This window comes from Lactuca saligna, chromosome 4, assembly GCF_052625555.1.
Source record: "Lactuca saligna cultivar CGN05327 chromosome 4, ASM5262555v1, whole genome shotgun sequence".
NCBI lineage: Eukaryota > Viridiplantae > Streptophyta > Magnoliopsida > Asterales > Asteraceae > Lactuca > Lactuca saligna.
The window spans coordinates 270,934,579-270,962,189 of NC_136420.1; positions in this window are offsets into that span (position 1 = coordinate 270,934,579).

Genomic DNA, 27,611 nt, shown 5'->3' on the forward strand with positions numbered 1-27,611 from the left:
TCTCCAATCCAAACAACCATGTACACATAAACATATAATCATATAACAGTTCATATTCAAACAAGCCGATCTAGCAGATCACATAGCATAACATACTGTAAGCAGGATACCGACCTAACAAGTCATTAGCATAGCATCTCCCTATCTCTCAGGATACCGATCTCAATCAGGTCTCTAACATATACCGTCCTAACTCTCAGGATACAGGCATATCACAACAACAAAATAATAACAACTACCCGGATCTCAATCCGATAAAGGCCAGCCTTGGTGCCTTAGACCCTATTGATATAGTGAGGATAACTCACCTCGAAACTGCCGGCTGAAAGGATAAGATCCCGCTGCTCCAACCCTGACACGAACTCCTCCACTGAACACCGAAACATACAATTCAATAAATACCCTTAATTACCAAAATACCCCTGGAAGACAACTCGTCAACCTTGGACAAAGTCAAAGTCAACCCCTGACTGACCCTACTCGCCGAGTCAACCCGATGACTCGCCGAGTCCCTATGCTCAGAACTTCCCTCATTCAGCGACCCAACTCGCCGAGTCACCCCAAGACTCATCGAGTCCAACAACTCTGAGTCCACTCGCACCCAACTCACCGAGTCATCCCTTGACTCACCGATTCTCGACTCAACCAGGAAATATTGGGACTCTTCGACAAGACTTGCCGAGTCCAAGAATAGACTCGCCGAGTCTAAGGCTATCTTCAACCTACTCACCGATATGTTCTTCCAACTCGCCGAGTTCCAGGTCATCTTCAAGCAACTCGTCGAGTCCACCCATGTGACTCGCCGAGTCAACCCGATCTGAATCAATTCAGAAGCACTCCAGGCCATGCAATTGATCCAAAACATAGATCCAACCTCCTACAATCCATCCATCACGTAAAGTGGCAAACTTTACGTGAATCTAAAGAGATCTAGGCCTTATTCACCTTAGAACTAAGGTTTGGGACATGATAGCTCCATTAACAACACAAGAATAGGGGATTTAATGCTCTTAAGATCTTCTCCACTCCAGATCTGAGGTAGCAACCTCAGATCCATCCTTCAAACTCAAGATGTCACCCAACTAAGCTTCCCACACAACCCCAAAATGAGAATCTAGGAAAACACAGCCCAAGAACGAAAATATTACCTCCAAAGAATGCCTCAACAGCAATGAAACTCGAATCCAAGCAAAGCCCTTTGATCCAAGCCTCTTCTCCTTCAAGATTTCTTCAACCCACACCTCTCAAAGTTCCAATTTGCTCAACAATGGGGTTCCTCCATGGAATTAGGGTTTCTGGGACTCAAGGGGGGATCAAGGAGGCTGTGGAGGAACATAATGATCTTTATATAGGGCTCATTCCCCGGATTTAGGGTTTTTCTTCGCCCAGCACCTACTCGCCAAGTCCATCTTTGGACTCGCCGAGTAGGCCATTTGACACGCGACCAAAGTCGCGACCTGACTCGCTGAGTCGCCCTCCAAAACTTACACTTTTAACCCTTCAACTCTACTCTTGCGATTCCGGGATGTTACATTTAAGTCTTCAAAGATAGAGATATGATTTGTTACTTACAAGTTGGTTATGCATTGATTGTACGAAAACGCATTGGTAACTCGATGTTATAAATCGTGCTCTTGTGTGTAATTCAATGAGTGGTAGAACAAACATATGAGTCAAAGTTTATCTGTTCCTTCTTGGATTAGAAGCTGATATCTGGGCCCCTCGATGATTTTGTTTTGACCTATGTATCGGGCCAGTTCAGAACTAAGTTGATGTGTTCAATTAAGTTCTTTGTCAAACAAATCGGAAATCGGGAAACAAACTGTTGGACAATAAGTAAGACATTGTTCCATGTATTTGTCCGACTGATATCTAGAACAGAGGATTATATGATCACTTATCGTAAATAGCGTACCATCATCTTCTCAGTTCCGAGAAACCTTGAAAAGAGCTACGATTGCCGATCGGTTCCTGAAGTCATACTGGCAGTAATAGTTAGTAGACTTATCCAAGTGGGAGACTGTTGGATAAGGTGTCTAAGTCCATAACTATTTCTGGTATGTACTTGACCCGACCCCGCATGGTCCATTTGGGTTGCATGGCACCATGCAATTAGATAGACTAAATGAGAGAAATAACACTTGGAGATTATTAATATATTATAAGTTCTAATATATTAATAATATTATTTGATTAAGAATTAATTTAGAACTAATTAAGTGATCAAAAGAGAACTAATTAAATATATGGGTTGATTATGTAAATCATCCATATCTTGTATACTGGGCTAAGAGGCTCCATGGATTATCAAGTTGGGTTCCACCCATAGGATGCTCCATGGGAGTTACAAACCCATGGGTCATGGAAATGAAGAGTCATGACACATTAGGGTTTACATGGTGTAACCCTAGATGTGTCAACACTATATAAGAATCATATTCTCCACCAAAATGGTGACACTAAGGAAACAAGAGGGCTAGGCCGATTTCAAGAAGTGTGCATTCTCTCAAAAGTCTTTCCAAGAGTATTTGGTGTTGTGTGAAGCATTTGAGGCATTACAATTGGGGTGCTAGGCTCATAAGGTTTCAAGGAACATAAATAACAACAAGGTAAGTTATTCTATCTATCATTCAAGTTAAAATTGTTCCCCATGTATGCTAGATAGGAATATAGCCTTGGAATTCAACTTTGCATGATAATTAGACAAACATAGATCCAAGGTTATTAGGGTTGCATGTACACTTAGGAAGTGTTAGAATGCTCAAAACCCAACACTATCATATGAACAAGGAGGAGGTCACACTTAGCAAGCTTCAAGGCCTTTTGAGGACTGCTGAAAGTAGTCTCAAAAGTAAATTTGTTTCTACTCCTACAACTCATTCCCCTTTCTTGGCAATTGGACATGGGAAAGGGAAGAAGAGGAAGACTCCCTCTAAGAGCAGCAAGGGAAAGTCTCTTGATGGATCCTCTTCAAGTGGGACCAAGTTTGGTTCTACTGCTCCCTCTACCATTCCTAAGGAAGTAGAGTGTTTATATTGTCATGAGAAAGGGCACTAGAAGCGAATCTTCCCCAAATACTTGCAGGATGTCAAAGATGGGAATGTTAAGGCCACCCATGCAGGTATTTATACTATTTTATCTGATAACTCATCACATTCTTGTTCTTGGGTCCTTGATACAAGTTGTGGATTTCACATTTATTCTAATTTACAGGGACTAAGAAGAAGTAAGGATGTGGAGCATGGGAAGATGAACTTGATAATAGGGAATAGGAAGGTCTCACCTGTCACCAAAATTGGATTTTATTCTTTCTTTCTTAGTATTGGGTTAGAATTAGATTTGAATAATTGTTGCTACTCGTCTGAAATGGCGAGAAATATTATTTTATTTAATGGTTTGTACAAAGAAGGTTTTAGTTTTTCATCTGATAATGAAATCGGTGCTAATAATGCTTTTTATAATGGTGTTTTTTATTTTAAAGCATTGCCTTGTAATGATGTATATGAAACTGTGATGGTTGTAGACAACTTAGGAAATAATGTGTTACACATTGATTCTTCCAATGATTTGGAAAAGGCATGTTTGTGGCATTGTCATCTTGGACATGTCAGCAAGAAGCACATAGGTCAACGCCAAAAGGTTGGAGTTTTGGAGTCATTCGACTTAAGTTCGAATGACACTTACGAATCTTGTTTACTTGGAAAGATGACCAAATCACCCTTGACTGGTACTTGTGAAAGGGGTGAAGGTTTGTTGGATCTCATAAACACTGATGTGTGTGGTCAGAACCGCTACAAGGGATGCTAATCTCTTTTATATGACTTTTATAGATGATTACAACTGATATGACTATATCTACTTAATCAAACATAAGTCAGAAACCTTTGAGAAATTCAAAGAGTTTAAACAAGAAGTGGAGAATCAGTTGGGCATGAAGATTAAGATGCTACGATTCGATTGGGGTAGTGAGTATCTTAGCATCGAGTTCCAATACCATCTTAAGGAATGTGGGATTGTTTCACAATTGATGCCACCTAGGACACCATAGCTTAATGGTGTAGCTGAGAGGCGCAATCGAACCTTTTTGGACATGGTTCATTCCATGATGAGTCGAGCTTCGTTACCTATCTCATTCTGGGGGTATGCCTTAGAGAATGTCACCCATATCCTTAATCTCGTCCCAACTAAGAAGGTTTCCAAAACACCTCACGAGATGTGGACAAGGAAGGTTCCCTCGTTAGCACACATCAAGGTTTGCGTTTGCAAGGCTTTCGTGAGACACGAGACTCGCGACAAGCTCGAACCTTGTACTGAGCGGTGTATTTTCATCGGCTACCCACACAAATTATTTGGTTATCTCTTCTACAGACTGAGTGACAATGTTGTCTTCGTTGCGAGGAGAGGAATCTTTCATGAGAGAGAACTCATAGGCCAAGGAGACAGTGGGAGGCAAATTGACCTTGAAGAGCTTCAAGAGTCAAGTGGTGAAGGAACCTAAAACACTTGCGAATCAACCTGAGGAGTAAACTCCTGTTGATCCTATTGACGAACCGTACCTCTAAGGTGTTCTAGTAGAGTTAGTGTTCCACCTGTGTTACATAGTTTCAATATAACATTTGAGGGTGATACGTTTATCCGTGATAACACACTGATAAATTTGGATAAACCTAACAACTACAAGGAAGACATGGCAGGCCCTGATTCTGCTAAATGGAAAGAGGATATGCACAACGAGATTCAATCCATGTATGTAAATCAAGTTTGGAACTTGGTTAACAATGTACCGGGTCGTAAGACAGTCGGGTGCAAATAGATCTTCAAGAAGAAGACCGACATGGATGGGAAAGTACACACATATAAGGCGCAACTGGTTGCGAAGGGCTTTACTCAAACTCCGGGAGTTGACTATGATGAGACATTCTCACCAGCAGCAAAGATTAAGTCTATTAGGGTTATGCTAGCCATAGCTGCATTTCATGATCATGAAATATGGCAAATGGATGTCAAAATCTCTTTCCTTAATGGAAAGTTGGTTGAGGATGTTTACATGAGTCAACCAGAGGGTTTTGTCAATGCAACGTATCCTAATAGAGTGTGTAAGCTTAAGAAATCCATTTATGGATTGAAACAAGCATCTAACAGATGGAATCTTTGTTTCTATGAGAAAGTCAAAGAGTTTGGTTTTTCGAGAAGCGAGGATGAGTCCTGTGTATATGTCAATGCTAGTGGGAGTACAGTTAGCTTTCTGGTGTTGTATGTGGATGATATACAACTCATAGGAAATGACATTCCAACCTTGCAGGAGGTTAAGTCCTGGCTTGGAAAGTGTTTCGCTATGAAGGACCTCGGAGAAGCTGCCTATATTCTAGGGATAAGGATATTGAGAGACAGGAGTAAAAGACTAATTTGACTTAGCTAAAGTACCTACTTGGAAAAGGTGTTGAAAAGGTTCAACATGATGGATTCCAAGAAAAGGTGACTTACCCATCCCAGGCAATACCAAACTGAGTAAAACTCAGAGTCTGAGTACAGAAGCTGAGATAGCTGAGATGATTCGAGTACCATATGCTTCTGCAGTTGGTTCGATCATGTATGATATGACTTGTACTCACCCTGATGTGGCCTTTTCTTTAAGCATGCTCAACATATATCAAGGGAATCCTGGTAAGGCTCACTGGACTGTAGTAAAGAATGTTCTCAAGTACATGTAGAGGACTAAGGACTGGGTCCTTATCCTCGGTGGGAGTGATGACTTGAGAGTAACAGGGTATAGTGATGCCAGCTTTCAGACTGACAAAGATAATTTCCGCTCTCAGTCGGGATGGGTATTTACCCTGAATGGAGGAGCAATGAATTGGAAAAGTTCCAAGCAGGAGACAATAACTGATTCAACATGCGAATCAGAGTACATAGCAGCAAGCGAGGCGAAAAAGGAGGCACTATGGTTGAAGAACTTCATCGGAGACCTTGGAGTTGTACCAGCTATAAAGGAGCCTATGGAGATATTTTGTGACAGCGAGAGTGTGGTTGCCTTAGCCAAGGAACCAAAGGATCACGGCAGATCCAAGCACATCGACATAAAATATCACTTCATAAGACATCAAATAGAAGAAGCACTCCTCATAGCAAAGACGGTATCGTCAGAAGAGAACCCAACAGATCCCTTCACGAAGGGACTGAGTAGGGTTAAGCACTTACAGCATGTGAGGCACATCGGGTTGAAGGACAGTATTACCTTAATGAATAGATAGAATCTTAGAAACTTGTAATAGTTGAAATGTAATTGACGTTTTATGATTAAATAAAAGGTGTTTTTTATTTATAAGTAATGTTACAATATTGTGTCAATCATTTACTATTGTTTCGTTTTGCATGTTTTGACTTCCAGAATAACTATATTATTTAAACCGTCCACAGTTGATCATACTTTGGAAGTATGTATTGAGGCAAGATTGTCATGAATTTGGCTTGTAGCTTGTCTGAAGTGTATTAGACATAGCAAAGTTTGCTACAACATTCATGAGTGCTCATAAGGTCTGAGTATTGGATTAAACCCACGCTCACTTTTATCACTTCATGGAATTTATCTCGAGTGATCATGAGACAATAATATCATATAAGTCTTCAAACCAAGATATATGAGTTGTTGACAATGAGTTGGTTGTACATTGATAGTGCGGAACTGCATTAGTAACTTGATGTTACAAAATGCACTATTGTGTATGATTTAACAAGTAGTTGGTTCAAGCATATATTTTCGAAGTTTATCTGTTCCTTTTAGTACTTGGAGGATTAAAAGCGATACCTTGGGCCCCTCGATGACTTTATTTTGACTTATGTGTCGGGCCCGGTTAGAACTCAATTAATGTGTTCGATTAAGTTCTATGTCAAACAAATTGGAAATCGAGAAACAAACTGTTGGACGATAAGTATGAAGTTGTTCCATGTATGTGTTTGACTGATATCTTGAAGAACAGAGGATTATATGATCCCTTATCTAAATGGCATGTCAGAGTTTGACAGAGGCTTTTAAGAGCTACGATTGCTGGTCGGTTCCTGAAATTGTACTACAAGCTATAGTTATTATACTTATCCAAGTAGGAGACTGTTGGATAAGGTGTGTAAGTCTATAACTATAATTGGTGTGTACTTGACCCGAGAGTAGCATGGTCCATTTGGGTTGAATTTCATAGAACAATTTGAAAGGATAGACTTTTGAGGACAGGCTATTTATGACTTATTAATATATTATAAGTTCTAATATATTAATGTGAAATCATATTATTTAATTAGTATTGGTCATGAATTAATTTGGAATTAATTTAGTGATCAAAAGAGACTAATTAAATCTACGGGGACTTATTTGGCAAATCAATGATTCTTATTGTCACACCCCGGCCGTCGGCGGCAACACCGGGCGGTGTAACGTCATTTCTCGTATCATAGTTATCAACTTCCTGAAAACACATGCAATTTAAAATACGTCAACATAAAGTTGGTGAGTTCACAGGTTTTGACTCCATATAAAAATAATACATATTCTGAGTTTTAAAAGTATAGTTTTGAAAGTATAATTTTGACTCTCCAATGTTTACTATATATATCCTAGGTATAAAAGTTTACTTACCAAATAAGTATATACCTATAAGTCGCATATACTATGAATATAAGTGTTTGTAATTCCATACAAACGAAAGTTGCTACGTATAAATCTTATTTCAATTCTATACAAGTAAGTGTGCTAGGTATAATTATCTAATTAATATACAAGTAGTACCTAGGGTATAAGTAGGGGAAACTTATACTTAACATTAATACTTGTATAATGACAAAGTATAATGCTTCTAACAATTTTCTACCATAAGTCCGTAACCGCTGCTTGACAACAAAACCTCTGACAAAACAATACACTCATGATTTACCATGAGAAACAACACCGTACGGTTCATCGACGCCGAAATAAAAATAAAAGGAACGAATCGTCACTCACTTGTCTTGGGTTGTAATTAACAACCACGAGCGGGGTCGTCAACCCGTATCTTATTCATACACGACTTACTCGCTCACACGAGATTAACGGTTACAGGTCAGAGGACTTCCACTAAGATCCCCAATCTTAGTTGATGAATGAGGTAGCTCATGTAGACTTTGACGGCTTCCTATAGCTCTAACAACAAAAGCATTTTCATGTCTGAAACCCTAAGTCACTAGACTATGCTTTTAAACATTACTCCTAACCTCATAACATTTAAGCAGTATAATAGTTATAACTTGAAGTAAAAACCAGGTTTTATCTTGACCTAAAACCAATAATAACAACATATAACGTTTCTAGTTTTATCTTGAAATAAAACTAACAATAACAACATATCCAGTTTTATCTTGACATAAAACTAATAATAACAATACTAAGTTTTATCTTAACATAAAACTAACAATAACAACATATAACATATCCAATTTTATCTTGACATAAAACTAATAATAACAACATATAACATACCTAGTTTTATCTTGACATAAAACTAAGAATAACAATACGAAGTTTTATCTTAACATAAAACTAACAATAACAACATATAACATATCCAATTTTATCTTGACATAAAACTAATAATAACAACATATAACATATCTAGTTTTATCTTGACATAAAACTATTAATTGCAACATACTATATAACTTAACATATAAAACTTCCGAATATAACTTTGGAACTATATCACACACAAAATATATATAGAATCCTAAGTATAACTCAAGATCTACATTAATATACGACTATAACAATAACATGTTAGCAACGTTGTAACATCCCGGAATATCAAGAGTAGAGTTGAAGGGCTAAAAGAGTAAATAGGGAAAGAGTGACTCGGCGAGTCCGTGTGCGGACTCGCCGAGTAGAGTCGCGACTTGGTCGCGTGTTAAGTGGCCGACTCGGCGATTCAGTGTAATGGACTCGGCGAGTAGGCGCTGAGTGGATAAAACCCTAATTCTCGGGGTTGAGCCTTATATAAAGATCATTATGTTTTCCTCCCAGCCTCTTTATCACCCCTTGAGCCCCAGAAAACCCTAAATCACGGAGAAGCACCATTGTTGAGTGGATTGGAGCTTGCAGAAGTAATTGTTGAAGGAATTTTGGGAGATTGAAGGCTTGGTGCAAGGGGCTTTGCTTGGATTCGAATTACATTGCAGTTGGGGCATCACTTAGAGGTAATATCTCGTTATTGAGCTGTTGTTATGTTGTTTCTTCATTTTGGGGTTTGTGAGAAATTGCCTATGGATGAAATGGGAAGTCTAGAGGTTAGATCTGAGGTTGCTACCTCAGATCTGGAAGGGAGAAGAATCAGAGAGCATGAAAGTCTCTGTGTTGGAATGTTTAGTGAAGCTTACATGTCCCAAACCCTAGCCCAATGTGCAAACGGCTTAGATCTCTTTGGATTCACGTAAAGTTTGCCACTTTACGTGATGGATGAGTGGTAGGAGACTAGATCTATGTTTTGGAGCAGTTGCATGGCCTGGAATGCTTCGGAATGTATTCAGACCGGTGGTACTCGCCGAGTCACATGGGTGGACTCGACGAGCTGGATGAAGATGGCCTGGAACTCGGCGAGTTGTATGAACAACTCGGCGAGTAGGTTGAAGATAGCCATAGACTCAGCGAGTCTGTTCTTGGACTCGGCGAGTCTTGTCGAAGAGTCCCAAATATTCTCTGGTTGAGTCGAGAATCGGTGAGTTGAGGGATGACTCGGTGAGTCGTGTGTGAGTGGACTCAGAGTTGTTGGACTCGGCGAGTCTCGGGGTGAATCGGCAAGTTAGGTCGCAGATTGAGTGAAGTTCTGATTATGGGAACTCGACGAGTCACAGGGTTGACTCGGCGAGTAGGGTCAGTCAGGGGTTGACTTAGACTGAGGACTTTGATTTCGACCAAGCGTTGGCCGTTGACTTTTAGGGTTTGGTCAGCGATGTGGCCTTTGGGCCAAGAGAGAGGTAAAATAGTCTTTTACCCATAAGAGGGTGTTATGAGAGGATTTATTCTAGTCTCGAGAGTTATATTCACGAGAGTATTTGCCTTACGTGTTAGGCGGTGGCGAGTTCGAGATTCAAGTGTGGGGATATCTGCTTTCTGCTTGCCAGGTGAGTCTTCTCACTATACTTTACCTTGAGTAGGTAACCAGAGTTATGTGATCAGAGTATTTGTATGCTATATGTACGTGATGTGTTGTACTGCATTACTTCTATGTGAATTATGTTGTGCATGTTTATAGAGTTGGAACCGGAAGGTTCCCAGAGTTAGAACCCGAGGGTTCACAGAGTTTGGGTGCACGGACCCATAGAGTTATAGCCTCGAGTGGCTAATATGTGTTATGTGTGGTATATTGGGGAACTCACTAAGCTTCGTGCTTACAGTGTTTTGTGTGATGTTTTTCAGGTTTCTTTCAGTATCACGGGACGGCACCGGCTTGATTGTACACACCAGAGAAAGAGTCATATTTTGGAGGATCCTGGTTTTCTATGTAAGTGAAAATGGAGTCATGTTTTATAAATCGACAATGAATGAGATTTTAAACAAGTGTTTCTAAGAATAAAATGATTATTTTAAATGAAAATTTTGTCTTGAAATTTACGGTGTTACAAACGTTACGATAGTTGTATATTTTCATAAACGAAATAACTATATCTCGGTTATTATAACTATCTGTTTTGATACTAATATACTATCATATATACATAATAATAACATATATACAATGACTAGCATGCGTTTTTCCCCGAAATATTAGAAAGTGGGGCCGTGAAACTCACCTTAGTAGCGTGATTATAGAATATAAACGGTCAGAGGCTCGTCATAGTCAAGCTCGGGAAGGGAAAAAGGCCTTCGAAAATGAGAGAGAATGAAAGAAATGGTGTACTAAGCCTTGGGGTCGAAATGGCTATTTATAGTAAGATTTTATGACACTCACGCCGTGAGTGTCATAAAGCTCACGTCGTGAGTCTCATGATTCACTCCGTAGACTTGCCATTTGCGTCCCTAGCTTCGGATGGTGGCCATGACACCTCACATCGTGAGTGTCATAAAGCTCACGTCGTGAATTGGATCTTATCCTCTTGTAGCTTCTAGATTCCGAATTATGACAGAATGTCGTAAGCGTCATAAAACTCACGTCGTGAATTAGCTACTTTACGGTTTTTAATAGCTAAATCTTCGGAATACTATAACTTTTGCATACGAACTCTGTTTTCGACGTTCTTTATATTCACGCATAGGTATTTACGAGTAATACAACTCTCTTTTAGACTTAAATAGCTAATTCTAAGTCTATTTTATATTCCTCTTATTATAGAGATTTATAGTGTTTGTTTTATCATAACTTCTTCATGCGAAGTCAGATTCAGATGTTCTCTATATTTTTGGAATTGTATGGACGTATACTTTGAGTTGTATCATAAAGAAAGTTCATATTTGTATTACAATTTATCATGAACTACATAACATTCTTACCACATTACTAGGTTAACATAATCACATTACATGATTGGTATAATCACATGTGATTGTTATTGACCTAATTTTGATGGGTGTTACATTCTCCCCCCGTTGGAATAATTTCGTCCCGAAATTTATCTTGTGGATGGGGTTTTGTTAAATAGTTGGGGGTATTTTTGTTTCATCTGATATTCACATTCCCAAGTATATTTAGGTCCTCGTAAAGAGTTCCATCGAACTTTCACTATGGGAATATGACTTTGTTTTAATCGTTTGGTTTATCGATCCATGATTTTGACATGTTCTTATGCAAAGTTGAGTTTGGTATTGACTTGTATCTTGTTGATAGGTACAACAAGAGTGTCATCTGATAGACATATTTTTAGATTTGATACGTGAAAAACATCATGTACATTGCTTAGCTCTTGAGGTAACTTGAGTTGGTATGCGACGAACCAATTCTTGCTAAAAAAAAGGTCATATATACCATGGGTTTAGTTTTCTTCATTTCCTGAATCGATTTACAACTTTCCAAGGAGAGACCTTCAACATTACTCCATCTCGAACTTGGAATTCTAAAGGCTTACGTCTTACGTCAGCATAGCTCTTTTGATGATCACGTGCAGCCTCTAATCGATCCTTAATTTGCACGATCTTTTGGGTTTGTCTTGTGGATTATTTCTGGTCCAGTACGTAAGGTATCACATGTACGTTCTCTGGTAATCTGCGTGTCTCCAACTTCTGCCCAACACACTGGGGAACGACATTTTCGTCCATAAAGGGCCTCAAACGGTGCAGCCTTGATGCTGGTGTGATAACTATTGTTGTAGGAAAACTCAATTAACGGTAAATGAGTAACCCATGCATTTCCAAAGTCTATCACACAGGCTCGGAGCATATCTTCTAAAGTATGAATAGTTCTCTCACTCTAACTATCAGTCTGTGGATGCTAACCTGTACTCATATCTAGACGTGTTCTAAGGATTTTTGTAGAGATTGCCAAAATCGTGAAGTGATTATACTATCTCGGTTAGAAATAATAGAATTTGGAACTCCATGAAATCTGACAATTTCCTTAAGATAAACTCTAGTCAGCTTCTCCATCTTGTCATTCTCCTTAATTGGTAAGAAATGGGTGGACTTAGTCAATCTATCAACTATTACCCAAATAGTGTTGAACCCACTAGGAGTTTTGGGTAGCTTAGTGATGAAGTCCATTGATATCTTCTCCCATTTCCATTCAGGTGTTTCTGGTTGTTGAAGTAAACCTGAAGGCTTTTGATGTTCGACCTTTACTCTAGAACAAATCAAGCATTTGCTCACTTAAGTAGAAATTTATGCCTTCATGTTTGGCTACAAATAATGTACTTTTTAAATCTAAGTACAGTTTGTCAGAGCCTGGATGTACGGAATATATGGACTTGTGGTCTTCTTCTAAGACCAAGTCCCTGACTCCACTGAACTTAGGTGTCCAAATTCGGTTAATAAAGTGCCGCGTTCCGTCTTCTTTTTGTATAAGTTGCTTTTCCATTCCTTGCAAAGCTTCGTTCTTGATGTTTTCTTCTTTTAGAGCCTCAAGTTGAGCTTCTCTAATTTGTGCGGTAAAGTTAGAATGGATAGTTATAGTTAATGCTCGTACCCATCGGGTTTTAATATATTCTTTCCGGCTCAAGGCATCTTCTACCACATTTACCTTTCCAGGATGATAACGAATCTCACATTCATAATCATTCAATAATTCAACCCCTCTTCATTGTCTCATATTAAGATCTTTTTGGTTGAAGATGTGTTGGAGACTCTTGTGGTCGGTAAAAATAGTACACTTAGTACCGTATAAGTAATGTGTCCAAATTTTTAGTGCAAAAACTACAGCTCCCAATTCAAGATCATGGGGAGTGTAATTATTCTCATGCACCTTAAGTTGTTGTGATGTATAGGCGATAACTTTTCCTCTTTGAATCAGCACACATCCCAATCCTTGATTTTGATGCGTTGTAGTATACGATGAAATCATCTGTCCCATCTGGAAGGGATAGGATTGGTTCACTACACAACATTTTTTTCTGTTTCTGAAAAGCAACTTCTTGTTTGTCTTCCTAGTTGAACTTCATATCCTTCTGGGTTAGTGTTGTAAACGACTTGGCTATTTTGGAGAAATTCTCTAAGAATATATGGTAATAGCCAGCAATTCCTAAGAATTGACGCATTTCTGTTGGCGTCTTCGGTACTTCCCAATTCTTAATTGCTTCAATCTTGGAGGGTTGGACATGAATCCCTTTGTTACTAACTACATGTTCTAAAAGTTGTACTTCTCTAATCCAAAATTCACATTCAGAGAATTTGGCGTACAACTTTTCTTTTCTTAGTAGTTCCAAGATTATTTGCAAGTGTTGATCGTGTTCTTCCTTGGTTCGTGAATATATCAATATAGCGTCGATAATACTATCACGAATTTATCCAAGTACGGTTTGCAAACACTATTCATGAGGTCCTTGAACATTGTTGGAGCGTTGGTCAATACAAAGGCATAACTAAGAACTCTTAATGACCATACCGATTCCTAAATGTTGTTTTCGGAACATCATCTTCTCGTACTCCAAGTTGATGGTATCCTGATCTGAGATCTATCTATAATCTTCTAGAATCTTCATGTGTTTTAGTCTATCAACCACTATATCCAAGTTTAGTTGTGCATCGGTCTAACCAAAATTAAACATAGGTGATCAGTCTACGTTTAGTTGTGATTCGGCCCATGTACAATAAAACTCGACCAAGTAGTTTGACCTAAAACTTTGCGTTGAATTCTTATCGAGGGTTTGGGTTTTCTATATTTTTGGTTTATACATGTGTTCTCATCGTGGGATAGAGTTTATACATAACTCTATATCTTTGTGTTTGTCGTATTAACGGGTATTATTACTTATTGTTTGTTACATCAGATCTAGCTGATAAGGCATCGGCCAGTCAGGACATTCCGAGGGCAGGATCATTTTAGCATATAGCCGTTCTGAAATCCAGCAACCCAAGCAACGTGTCTATCCTGTCACTGCTCCCATAAGTAGTCCTTTAGTAGTATAATTTAATAATACTTTTTATTTGTAGATTAAAGGATATACCTAAACCTAACAGAGTAAGCCCTAAACTATAGTCATGCTTTCCTAAGAAAGTACTAATTCACTATAGTTAATAGCTCTGATACCAATCTGTCACACCCCAGCCGTCGGCGGAAACACCGGGCGGTGTAACGTCATTTCTCGTATCATAGTTATCAACTTCCTGAAAACACATGCAATTTAAAATACGTCAACATAAAGTTGGTGAGTTCACAAGTTTTGACTCCATATAAAAATAATACATATTCCGATTTTTAAAAGTATAGTTTTGAAAGTATAATTTTGACTCTCCAATGTTTACTATATATATCCTAGGTATAAAAGTTTACTTACCAAATAAGTATATACCTATAAGTCTCATATACTATGAATATAAGTATTTGTAATTCCATACAAACGAAAGTTGCTACGTATAAATCTTATTTCAATTCTATACGAGTAAGTGTGCTAGGTATAATTATCTACTTAATATACAAGTAGTACCTAAGGTATAAGTAGGGGAAACTTATACTTAACATTAATACTTGTATAACGACAAAGTATAATGCTTCTAACAATTTGCTACCATGAGTCCATAACCACTGCTTGACAACAAAACCTCTGACAAAACAATACACTCATGATTTACCATGAGAAAAAATACACTCATGATTTACCATGAGATACAACACCGTATGCTTCATCGACGCTGGAATTAAAATAAAAGGAACGAATCGTCACTAGCTTGTCTTGGGTTGTAATTAACAACCACGAGTGGGGTCGTCAACCCGTATCTTATTCATACACGACTTCCTCGCTCACACGGGATTAACGGTTACAGGTCAGAGGACTTCCACTAAGATCCCCAATCTTAGTTGATGAATGAGGTAGCTCATGTAGACTTTGACGGATTCCTATAGCTCTAATAACAAAAGCATTTTCATGTCTGAAACCCTAAGTCACTAGACTATGCTTTTAAACATTACTTCTAACTTCATAACATTTAGGCAGTATAATAATTATAACTTGAAGTAAAAACCAGGTTTTATCTTGACCTAAAACCAATAATTACAACATATAATGCTTCTAGTTTTATCTTGACATAAAACTAACAATAACAACATATCTAGTTTTATCTTGACATAAAACTAATAATAACAATACTAAGTTTTATCTTAACATAAAACTAACAATAACAACATATAACATATCCAGTTTTATCTTGACATAAAACTAATAATAACAACATATAACATATCTAGTTTTATCTTGACATAAAACTATTAACTGCAACATACTATATAACTTAACATATAAAACTTCCAAATATAAATTCGGAACTATATCGCACACAAAATATATATAGAATTCTAAGTATAACTCAAGATCTACATTAATATACTACTATAACAATAACATTTTAACAATGTTATGATAGTTGTATATTTTCAGAAACAAAATAACTATATCCCAGTTATTATAACTATCTATTTTGACACTAATATACTATCATATATACATAATAATAACATATATACAATGACTTGCATGCGTTTTCCCCCGAAATATTAGAAAGTGGGGCCGTGAAACTCACCTTAGTAGCGTGATTATAGAATCTAAACGGTCAGAGGCTTGTCGTAGTCAAGCTCGGGAAGGGAAAATGGCCTTCAGAAACGAGAGAGAATGAAAGAAATGGTGTACTAAGCCTTGGGGTCGAAATAGCTATTTATAGTAAGATTTTATGACACTCACGTCGTGAGTGTCATATGGCTAACGTCGTGAGTCTCATGATTCACTCCGTAGACTTTCCATTTGCGTCCCTAGCTTCAGATGGTGGCCATGACACCTAACGTCGTGAGTGTCATAAAGCTCACATCGTGAATTGGATCTTATCCTCTCGCAGCTTCTAGATTCCGAATTATGACAGAATGTTGTGAGTGTCATAAAACTCATGTGGTGAATTAGCTAGTTTAGGGTTTTTAATAGCTAAATCTTCGGAATACTATAACTTTTGCATACGAACTCCGTTTTCAACGTTATTTATATGCACGCGTAGGTATTTACGAGTACTACAACACTCTTTTAGACTTAAATAGATAATTCTAAGTCTATTTTATATTCCTCTTATTATAGAGATTTATAGTGTTTGTTTTATCATAACTTCTTCATGCGAAGTCAGATTCAGATGTTCTCTATATTTTTGGAATCGTATGGACGTATACTTTGAGTTGTATCATAAATAAAGTTCATCTTTGTATTATAATTTATCATGAACTCCATAACATTCTTACCACATTACTAGGTTAACATAATCACATTACATGATTGGTATAATCACATGTGATTGTTATTGACCTAATTTTGACGAGTGTTACACTTATAGTGTACGCCAATGGTTATTTAGGTTGGGCTATAAGTCCACGTAGGTTTAACCTATGGAGCCTAAGTAATATGAAAAGTCATGTCCATTAGGGTTTACATGGATGTATCCCTAGTGTGATGACCCGAAATTTCTATCTTGTGCAAGAGACCAATCTAATAAAAGTTAGACTCGTTTTGCTAGCTGTTAACACTATTTGGGGTCTATTTGAATGTTCTAAACCTAGTACAATTAAGCTAGGAACCTAGAAATGGGATAACACGATGCATATTAAGCAAAATCGGACCAAACACTCCAAAACATGGAGTATGCGGCCGCACACTTGAGTGTACGGCCACACACAGGTGTATGCGGCTGCACACTTGAGTGTACGGCCACACACAGGTGTGTGCAGCCACACACCCATCCCAGCCACACACTCTTGCCTATATATGCCATCCTTAGTCATTTTTAAACATTTTTCCCACTCCTTCAAAGCTAGAACACGTTTTCTCTCAAGTATCATCCAAATCTTCATCTTGTTCTTCCTAAAAGTAAGTAATACTTCCTTTGATTCGTTGGTACTTGAACTTAACTAACCTTTTTCCCCACTTAGATCCATGAAAATACGTTTTTGGTGTTAGATCTCCAAGAATACCAAGAACACATACTAAACATTTTGGAGTTTAACCATACTTCTAAGCCTCTAGATCGTATAAACACTTGTCATAGCTTGTTATAGGCCAAGAACACTTCAAGATCTTCTGGAAAAATTCCAATTCTCATGATCTTTAGGAGTGTATGGCCACACACGCCATATGTATGGCCGCACACACCATGTGCAACCCTACACACCCCTTTTAGGTCCTAAAATGGCAATAAACTCCATATAAGGCTAGAAAATGAAGTAAGAAACCTTCCTAGATGGGTTCTAAGGCCTTAAAATACACACGCCATATGTACGGCCGCACACAACGTAATCTTGTGAGAAACCTGAAACAAATAACACAAAACACTGTAAGCACGAAGCTTAGTGAGTTCACCAAAATACCACATATAACACATATTAGCCACTCGAGGCTATAACTCTGTGGGTCTGTGCACCCAAACTCTGTGAACCCTCAAGTTCTAACTCTGTAAACATGCACAGCATAAATCACAAAGAATAATGCAGCGCAACACGTAACACAAATATAGCATACAAGCACTGTATCACATAACTCTAGTTACGTACTCAAGGTAAAGTATAGTGAGAAGACTCACCTCGTGTATCTCGATAGCTCGCAAATTCCTGAACCCACTCGTACTCGATCCCCCGAGCTATAATCCTCCTATAATACAATACATCTTTAACATTTTCACAACTAAGGTTGACTAACCCCACTAAGTTAACACAGGTCAACTCTGGTCAACGATCAATGGTCAACTTTGACCGGACGCGGCGAGTACATTAGATCGACTCGGCGAGTCTACACGTGTTCGCTAACTCCCTCGGATTCTCTCTAGGCATGTTGAGTACTCCCCTGACTCGATGAGTTCTACCTGGCATGAATCGCGGGGCCACCGCGACTCAACTCAGCGAGTTCCAATTTGACTTCGTCCACCTATCAACCCTCTTTAACTCTCCCTGACTCTCTAAGTTAACCCCTTAACTTAGCAAGACCACTCGCTGAGTGGTTATGGACAGTCTTCATGCTACTCGTCGAGTCTGTTCTTCGGACTCGGCGAGTCTATGCCATGCATGAACTCAAACTCACTCTTGAGGTCAGATCTGATCCACTAACTCATAGATCCAGTAATTCCAAGCTTATTTATCACGTAAAGTCGCTATCTTGATGTACATACTACATCTATATGACCATATATGATGATTTAGCCCCAAACACCACAACTCAAGGTCATAACCTCCATTGCTCTTCATAAAGCTTGATGAGTGAGGCTCTCTGGACCTCTATGGATCCAAATCCAAAGCCTCATCACTAGAAAGGGACTATTTGGGCATCAAATCAACCCAACAAAGGCCACAAGAAACCCTAAATCTAAATATACTTCATAAAACATAAGATGAGCTGAATTAATACCTCAAGTGCGATGATCTAAGCTTCAAATCCACAGTATAGCAACCTCCTTTGCTTCCTCTTGGTTAGGACCTCCTTCTTCTTGCTAAACAACACCACAAGGGTCAAGAATAGCTTCCTTTCTCTCTCAAAATGCTCAAGAACTCTAGGGTTTCTCTCTATGGATTGGTGAGCACAAATGACGGCCATAAGGCCCTTTAAATAGGTCGCAAACCCTGGGAATTAGGGTTTCATTACACAGCATGGACTCGCCGAGTCCAGACGCGAACCCGCATCCAAAATCGCGATCCTACTCGGCGAGTTTGAGCTCCAACTCGCCGAGTCCACTCACAACTTTCCAAAAATACACCAATAATAAATACCTGAAAATTTCGGGCTGTTACACCACAATTGACACACAACCTCTTAAACAGATCCTACTGTGGCCTCACTCACTACAGGTGAGTTCATACCCCCCCTTAATTAACCTTTTATATGATTTTAAATGCTTTTATGGGGGGAATACAAGTTGAATTATACTGGTTATTATATAAATCACATGTGATTAATAACTAGTACACAAAGGGAATTACTATGCTTTAAACTGTCTTGTCAACAAAACTACTTCAAACTGATTATCAAACTCTTTTACATATTAAAATCTTTACTAAACTCACTTTTATGTATCAAACCTTTTCTATTATAGCTTTTAAACTTATATATTGTTAAAACCATGTCTATTACATATATAGTTATATAAGTAATAATCGAAGGACTTAGGACTGCCAACTCACTTTATTTCATGTTCCTTGTTTGGTTGTGGACTTAGAGTATCCTGTTGTTTGCCCAAGTGTTATTGGATCCTTAGTTATATATTATATTATGCATATATGTATAGATATAAAGACTTCTATCTCAGTTCAATACATTCAGTCATACAGGCGATTCTTCTAGTAACAATAATAGGTATAGATAGTGATATACTACTCATTACTACTAGTTCACCGAAGCATAGAAAGAGTCAACTCATTCATGAGTCAATACTTACTATTATGAGAAACTATATAACGATACTATAATGAGAAACAATACATTCACAATACTAGTACATGCATTACATATATAAGTATACTATAACATAAATGTGATCCACTATTTCAGAGCATGTCTTCAATACCATGGCCCGATTTGTAACCAGAATCTCTTGGAGGGAGAGCGTAATTTTGTGTATAGATCTATACTGGATTGACTATCCTACACCTTGCTGCTAGCTACAGTGGGGCCTGCAGGTCTTCGGGTGCCAAATGTCATTACTTTCGACGTCTTACATCGTCGTGTTCATAATCGATAGCGTGGTACAATTAATCACATAATACCTTAATATAAATCCAGTTTAAGGTAGTTAGTACAGTAGTAGTTATTATAATACAACACTATAGTACTACATTAATTTACCCTTTACATTTATTTTGTGATCATTTCACTTAAACAATAATGTACAAACTATATTTTAACTATGATAGTTTCACTTGGGAAAATTATACACTTTTACAAAAAAAACAAACATACATAACAGTCATGCCTTGGTAGAAGGATACTTTTGGTAGAAAATATAGGATTTTCTAGGAGTTACAAACCTTTACAAACATTTATGATCATTCACATACTTTTACTTCAAACGTTTACAAACTCGTACTTCAAACACTATTTCAAACATTTTGATACAAACAATGACACTAAAATACTTATGAACTCACCAGCTTTAATACTGATAAACTCTTTCAAAATAACTTGTATTCTCAGGTCATCAGTAGACAGGTACCGATGCCAGCTTTTGAGAAGATGGAGTGCTTGCGTGACTCATCTTTTGTTTTGATTCACATTTTTGGTGTCTATAAACTGTAAAGAACGCACTTGTATTAAAATACATTATTAATGAAATATATGATGTTGTTTGCTTGTTTACTATATTTTGGTGTTGTGATACTGTGCATGACGTCCTTTTCCCCAGAACGTTTTCACCGTTCTTGGTTTTGGGGTATGATACCTAGACTTTGCCACACTATAAAAGGAGTCCCTTAGCTCCTAAAATCAACACTAGTGGTTCAAGAAGATCATAAGAAAGTTAACAAGCTACAAGAAAAGGTAAGTCATCTAACTAGTTTTTGTTATTCAAGTACCCATGATTTGTATGCTAGTTAGGACAATGCTTTGGAAAATCAAATTGCATGTATAATTAGAGAAAACATAGATCCAAAGTTTTTAGGGTTGCATGTGCACCATAAGGTTGTTAGAGTGCTCAAAACCCATCACTTACCACCCCCAGACTAATGGGAAAAATGAGTGGACGATCCAGACACTTGAGGATATGCTTCGTGCATGTGTTTTGGACTTCAGAGGGAGTTGGGATACTTACCTTCCGCTAGTAGAGTTCTCATACAACAATAATTATCATGCTAGTATTGACCGAACCCCATTTGAGATTTTGTATGAGCGGATGTGTAGGACTCCAGTTTGTTGGGGGGAGGTTGGACATCGAGTAATGGGAAACACTGAAGTGGTGATTAATACCAACGAGTTGATTAAGTAGGTGCGCGACAAGCTGCAAGTCGTACATATCTGCAGTAAAAGTTATGCTGACCGACGTCGTTCAAATCTTGGGTTTTAGGTGGGAGATTTTGTTTTGTTGAAGCTGTCACCTTGGAAGGGTGTCATCCAGTTTCGGAAGAGGGGAAAATTAGGGCCCCGATTCATTGGTCCATTCAGGATTTCTTCCCAAGTTGGTAGAGTTGCTTATCAGTTGGATCTTCCCGATGAGCTCAGTCATATCTATAACACCTTCCACGTGTCTCAGCACCGGAATGGCTCCGAATGGACTTGGGAGCCGGAGGACGAGATGCGAGAGCATTACCCAAATCTTTTTGCGACATCAGACTTCGAGGACGAAGTCTAATTCAATTGGGGGGAATTGTAGCACTCAAATCTAGGTATTCCATTTTAACCCTCAAGTAATTCATTTCGGCAAAAATAGACCCTCCGTACGTTGGTTGTTCGTATGTGTACGCTTAGCGTACGCATGTGCATGCAACGGGTGGCTGAGGCTCGTAAGCTGGGCGTGTGAGCATGTTCACGGGGTCTACGGGGCTAATGACTAAACCCTAATTTCTTGGCTTGCATACTATTTAAGCATACTTACATAATTTGGACATTACCCTAACTAGCCACCATACCTTCAAACGTCCCCAAAAGCCTAAATCATTTGTGAGCAACACTTAAGCTAGGAAGTGCCTCAAATACCTCCTTTTTGGTGTGTTAGAAAAGAAAAGGAAGTGGAAGAAAGCTTTGAACGTGGGAAAAGCTTTTGGATCTTGCGTTTGGAGCAGCTTGGGAAGCTTATGGAGGTAAAAAGCTTTCACCTTGCTTATTCTTTTTGCTTGTTGAGTTAGGGTTTCTAGAAGTCCTCTTTTGAGTCCATAAGTCCTCTCTTAGGAGTTTGAGCAGCTCCAAAGGTTAGGAAGGATAGATCTGATATCCTTTACCTTGATTATATCATAAAGATGCAAACTTGATGGTCTCTATGGCTCCATGCATGAGTTACGACCCTTGGAACAGTCTTAATGAGATAGAAAGGGTTTTTGGGAGCCTATATGGCATACAAAGGCATAAAGTTGCCAAATTTATGCCTAAGGATCCTTAAATCGGTTAAGATCTAGAATTTGAGTGAAAAGTCTACATGTATTAAGGGATTAATGGAGTTGGCTGCAACATAGTTTTTACGTTGGGCATACTATGTTGTATGCTGTGTGTACAACCCCTTAGCCCAGTACGCTAAGCGTACAGAAGAGGTACGTTGGGCGTACACTCTCAGGAAGCTTTAGGCCTTCGACGAACTTCAGACCTTTGGGCCCTAATGGTGTTGGGCCTAGACTTGCTGGTATTTGGGCCTGAATTTATCTTTGGGCCAATGTTGGTATGTTTGGGCCTATTGGGCCTTGTGATGCAATATAGAATCAGACTTTGATGCTAGGCCCATTAGTGAGGGAATGACCTTTAGGCCATTATGGAGGGACTTGGGTATAGAGTTCTAGTCTCTCTGATTAGGTTGAGTTATAATCCTAATTAGGGTTATTTATATATTTGTTCAGTGTGAGATTTTCGGCTGGTAGTCAAGCAAGTACTCTTTTCAGCAGACTGAGGTGATTCTTCTCACTATACCCATGGGTCGAAGGCACCAATACGGCCCATTATCTGATATGAGATTTCAATAAGTTGAATATGCAATGGTGTTATTATTTTTTATGTATTAACTTATGTCAAGACCATGGGGGAAGCCCATGGCATCCCAGTTGAAGACCATGACAAATTTATATGTATATGTATATGTGCATTGCATTATGTGATTATGTGTTGTGTATTTTAGGAAACTCACTAAGAATATGCTTATAATTTTGTTGGGTGTTTCAGGTACTTCGGGTTCTAAGGGCAAGGGTCCGGCTTCATGGCGCAACAGACACTCTCCAGTATTTCTGCACTTACAGTTTAAATACTCCGATATTTTGAACAATGTGTTTATGTAATGGAATTTTGGAAAAACAAATGTGGTTGAGATTTCTAATTATTAAATGAAAATTTTTATCTGAATTTTGGGCTGTTACATACATGAACTTAGAGGTGATTTACTAAAGAAAAGAAAAGAAAGGCCAACTAAGAATCTAAACTACAGTTTTGATAAAAATAGGGAAACAAGCAAAGATAGGCCACAAAAATATTTTTAATGCGAAGTCCTGTGTATTTCATATACACCTTCAAGGACACAAACTATTATCGATCGAAGACTATTTGCTTCATTCAGTTTAGCAAACAACTATCGAGTTGAGGAGTCTTCATGCCATTCGATTTCAGGTTACTATATCTAATCCACGTGTTCTTCCTAACTAGTGATTAACAGAGTTTTTACTATAAAAATTTATAATTTATTTAAAATAACTGATTAATATAGTTTTTACTATAAAAATTTAATTATTTTTGTAACCGTGGTTTCCACATGCTATATTGTAATGTTTCATTAAAAACTCAAAAACATTAAGTTTTTTCCTTTTTTTACTTTTAGTTATTTCATTTTATTTCTTACATTAAATTGAATTCGGCAACAAAATGCAATACGGTCGAATTATTTAAAATTATAAGATATAGTGATATACTCCCCTTTGATGAATATCCCAAAATTCAGTTACATTTAGCAAAAGTAAATGCAAAGACTTTTGTATGTGATGATGTAATGACATCTAACTTGAACTTAACAAATATTTGACTAAAAGAATTCTAAAAATGTGCTTTTACTTCAAATTTAATGGTAAATAAATAAATGGCAAGGTCCGTAAATAGGCTCACAACAACCTACGCTCGGTTACGTGCCAACTATTAAACATTCGGGTGCGACTTCCATGTGGACCACACTGATCCTGTTTGTAAAAAAAAAAAGGATGGGTCACACATGATGTACGTTGATTATCGGGAGTTGAACAAGCTAACAGTGAAGAACCTGTTGGGTTTTGAGCAATCTACACTTCCTAAGTGTGCATCCAACCCTAATAAACCTTGGATCTATGTTTGTCTAAATACATGCAAAATAATAAATTTTCCAAGGTTTATAACCTATCTAACATGGCATGGGGAACATTTCAACATAAAAGAGTTAGAAGAGATTACATACCTTTTGATGAGTTTGGTTCTAAGGAGTTTGAGGGCCAAGCACCAATAGTGTGAATGCCTCAAATGGAATCACAAAACACCATAAACTCTTGGAAAACTTTGAGAGAGTATACACACTTGTATAATTTCGGCCACACACAAGCTTGCACACACTAGTTCACTAGTTGCCATTTCATGCTTCATAAGCATGCTTATATAGTGTGCATGGTTAGGGTGAAACCCTAATAACCCATGTCTTTTCCTTTCCAAGGATCCATGGGTTTAAAGCTCCATGGATCATCCATGGACTTCCATCCAAGCTTAGCCCATTAACAAATGAGTGTTAGCCCACACCATATAAAATCAATAGCCCGTAATCTAATTAGTCTTCCATTTAATCTCTAAATTAATTCATAATTAATTTAAGACTAAAACTAATTAAATAACATAACTTCATATTAATATATTATAACTTATAATATATTAATAAACATATGTGTATAACTCTCATAAAATTATCCATAAATAGTTTGGATGAGATGCAACCCAAATGGACCATGCCGGTCGGGTCAAGTATATACCAGATAAGTTATTGACTTAGACACCTTATCCAACAGACTCCCACTTGGATAAGTCTAATAACTGTATTTGCCTATATAACTTCAGGAACCAACCAGCAATCGTAGCTCTTGAAAACTCCGTCGAACTATGAAGCACCATTTTTTAAGACAAGTGATCACATAATCCTCTATTCTCATGATATCAGCCGGACAAACACATGGAACTATGTCTTGCTTATTGTCTGGCAGTTGTTTCTCGATTTCCGATTTGTTTGACAAAGAACTTAACTGAACACATCAATTTTGTTCTGACCGAGCCCGGTACATAGGTCAACACAAAATCATCGAGGGGCCCAGATATCGCTTCTATTTCTAGAAGGAACAGATAAACTTCGACTCATATGCTTGTTCTACTACTTGTTGAATTGTACACAAAGGCACGTTTTATAACATCAAGTTACTGATGCGTTTACGTGCAATCAATGCACAACCAACTCATAGGTAACAACTCATATCTCTAGGTTTTAAGACTTATATGATATTATCGTCTCACGATCACTCGAGATAAATTCCATGAAGTGATACAAGTGAGCGTGGGTTTAATCCAATACTCATAACTTATGAGTACTCATGAATGTTGCAGCAAGCATTGCCATGTCTAAACACCTTTAGCCATCTACAAACCCAATTCATGACAATCTTGATTCATACCTACTTCCGACGTATGATCGATTGTGGAGGTTTGAATAAATTAATTATTCTAGAAGTCAAAACATGCAAAACTAAAACAATAGTAAATAATTGACAATGACAGTAACACTTTACTCATAAATAAATCACAAATTTTATTCATCATCAAACGTCGATTACATTTTACAAGCTTCAGGAAAAAAACTATCTAATCTGTAAAACTAATATCGTCCCTCAGCCCGATGCGCCTCGCATGCTGAAAATGCTTAACCCTCGTCAGTCCCTTCGTAAGGGGATCTGCAGGATTCTCATCCGACGATATCCTCCTTGCCACGAGGAGTCCTTCTTCAATCTTGTGTCTTATGAAGTGAAATTTTATGTCAATGTGTCGGGATCTGCCATGATCTCTTGGTTCCATGGCTAAGGCAACCGCACTATTGTTGTCACAGAAAATCTCTATAGGTTCCTTAATAGCTGGTACAACTCCAAGGTCTCCGATGAAGTTCTTTAGCCATATCGCCTCCTTCGCTGCTTCACTCGCTGCTATATACTCTGATTCACAAGTCGAATCAGCCACCGTCTCCTGCTTGGAACTCTTCCAAGAAATTGCCCCTCCATTTAAGGTAAAGATCCAGCCTGACTGAGAGCGAAAGTTATCCCTATCAGTCTGAAAACTAGCATCACTATACCCTAATACTCTCAAGTCATCACTCCCACCAAGGGTAAGGATCCAATCCTTAATCCTCCGCAGGTACTTGAGAATGTTCTTTACCGCGGTCCAATGAGCCTTGCCAGGGTTCCCCTGATACCTGTTGACCATGCTCAAAGCAAAGGCCACATCAGGGCGGGTACAAGTCATAGCATATATGATCGAGCCAACAGCGGAAGCATACGGTAGTTGGCTCATCTCAACTATCTCTGCCTTTGTACTCGGACTCTGAGTCTTACTCAGTTTGGCATTGCTTTAGATCGGTAAATCTCCTTTCTTGGAATTCTCCATGTTGAACCTTTTCAACACCTTATCCAAGTAGGTACTCTGACTAAGTCCAATTAGTCTTCTACTACTTTCTCTTAATATCCTTATCCCTAGGATATAGGTAGCCTCCCCTAGGTCCTTCATAGCAAAGCACTTCCCAAGCCAGGACTTAACCTCCTGTAAGATTGGGATGTCATTTCCTATAAGTAGTATGTCATCCACATACAGTACCAAGAAGCTAACTATACTCCCACTAACTCTGACATACACGCAAGACTCATCTTCACTTCTCGAAAAACCAAACTCTTTGACCTTCTCATCGAAACAAAGATTCTAGCTACGAGATGCTTGTTTTAACCCATAAATGGACTTCTTAAGCTTGCATACTCTATTTGGGTACTCTGCACTGACAAAACCCTCTGGCTGATTCATGTACACATCCTCAACCAACTTTCCATTAAGGAAAGCGGTTTTGACATCCATTTGCCATATTTCATAATCATGAAATGCGGCAATGGCTAACATAACCCTAATAGACTTAACCTTTGCTACCGGCAAGAAGGTTTCATCATAATCAATACCTTGAGTTTGTGTAAAACCCTTCGCAACCAGTCGAGCCTTATAAGTATGCACTTTCCCTTCCATGTCGGTCTTCTTCTTGAAGATCCATTTGCATCCGACTGTTTTACGGCCTGGTA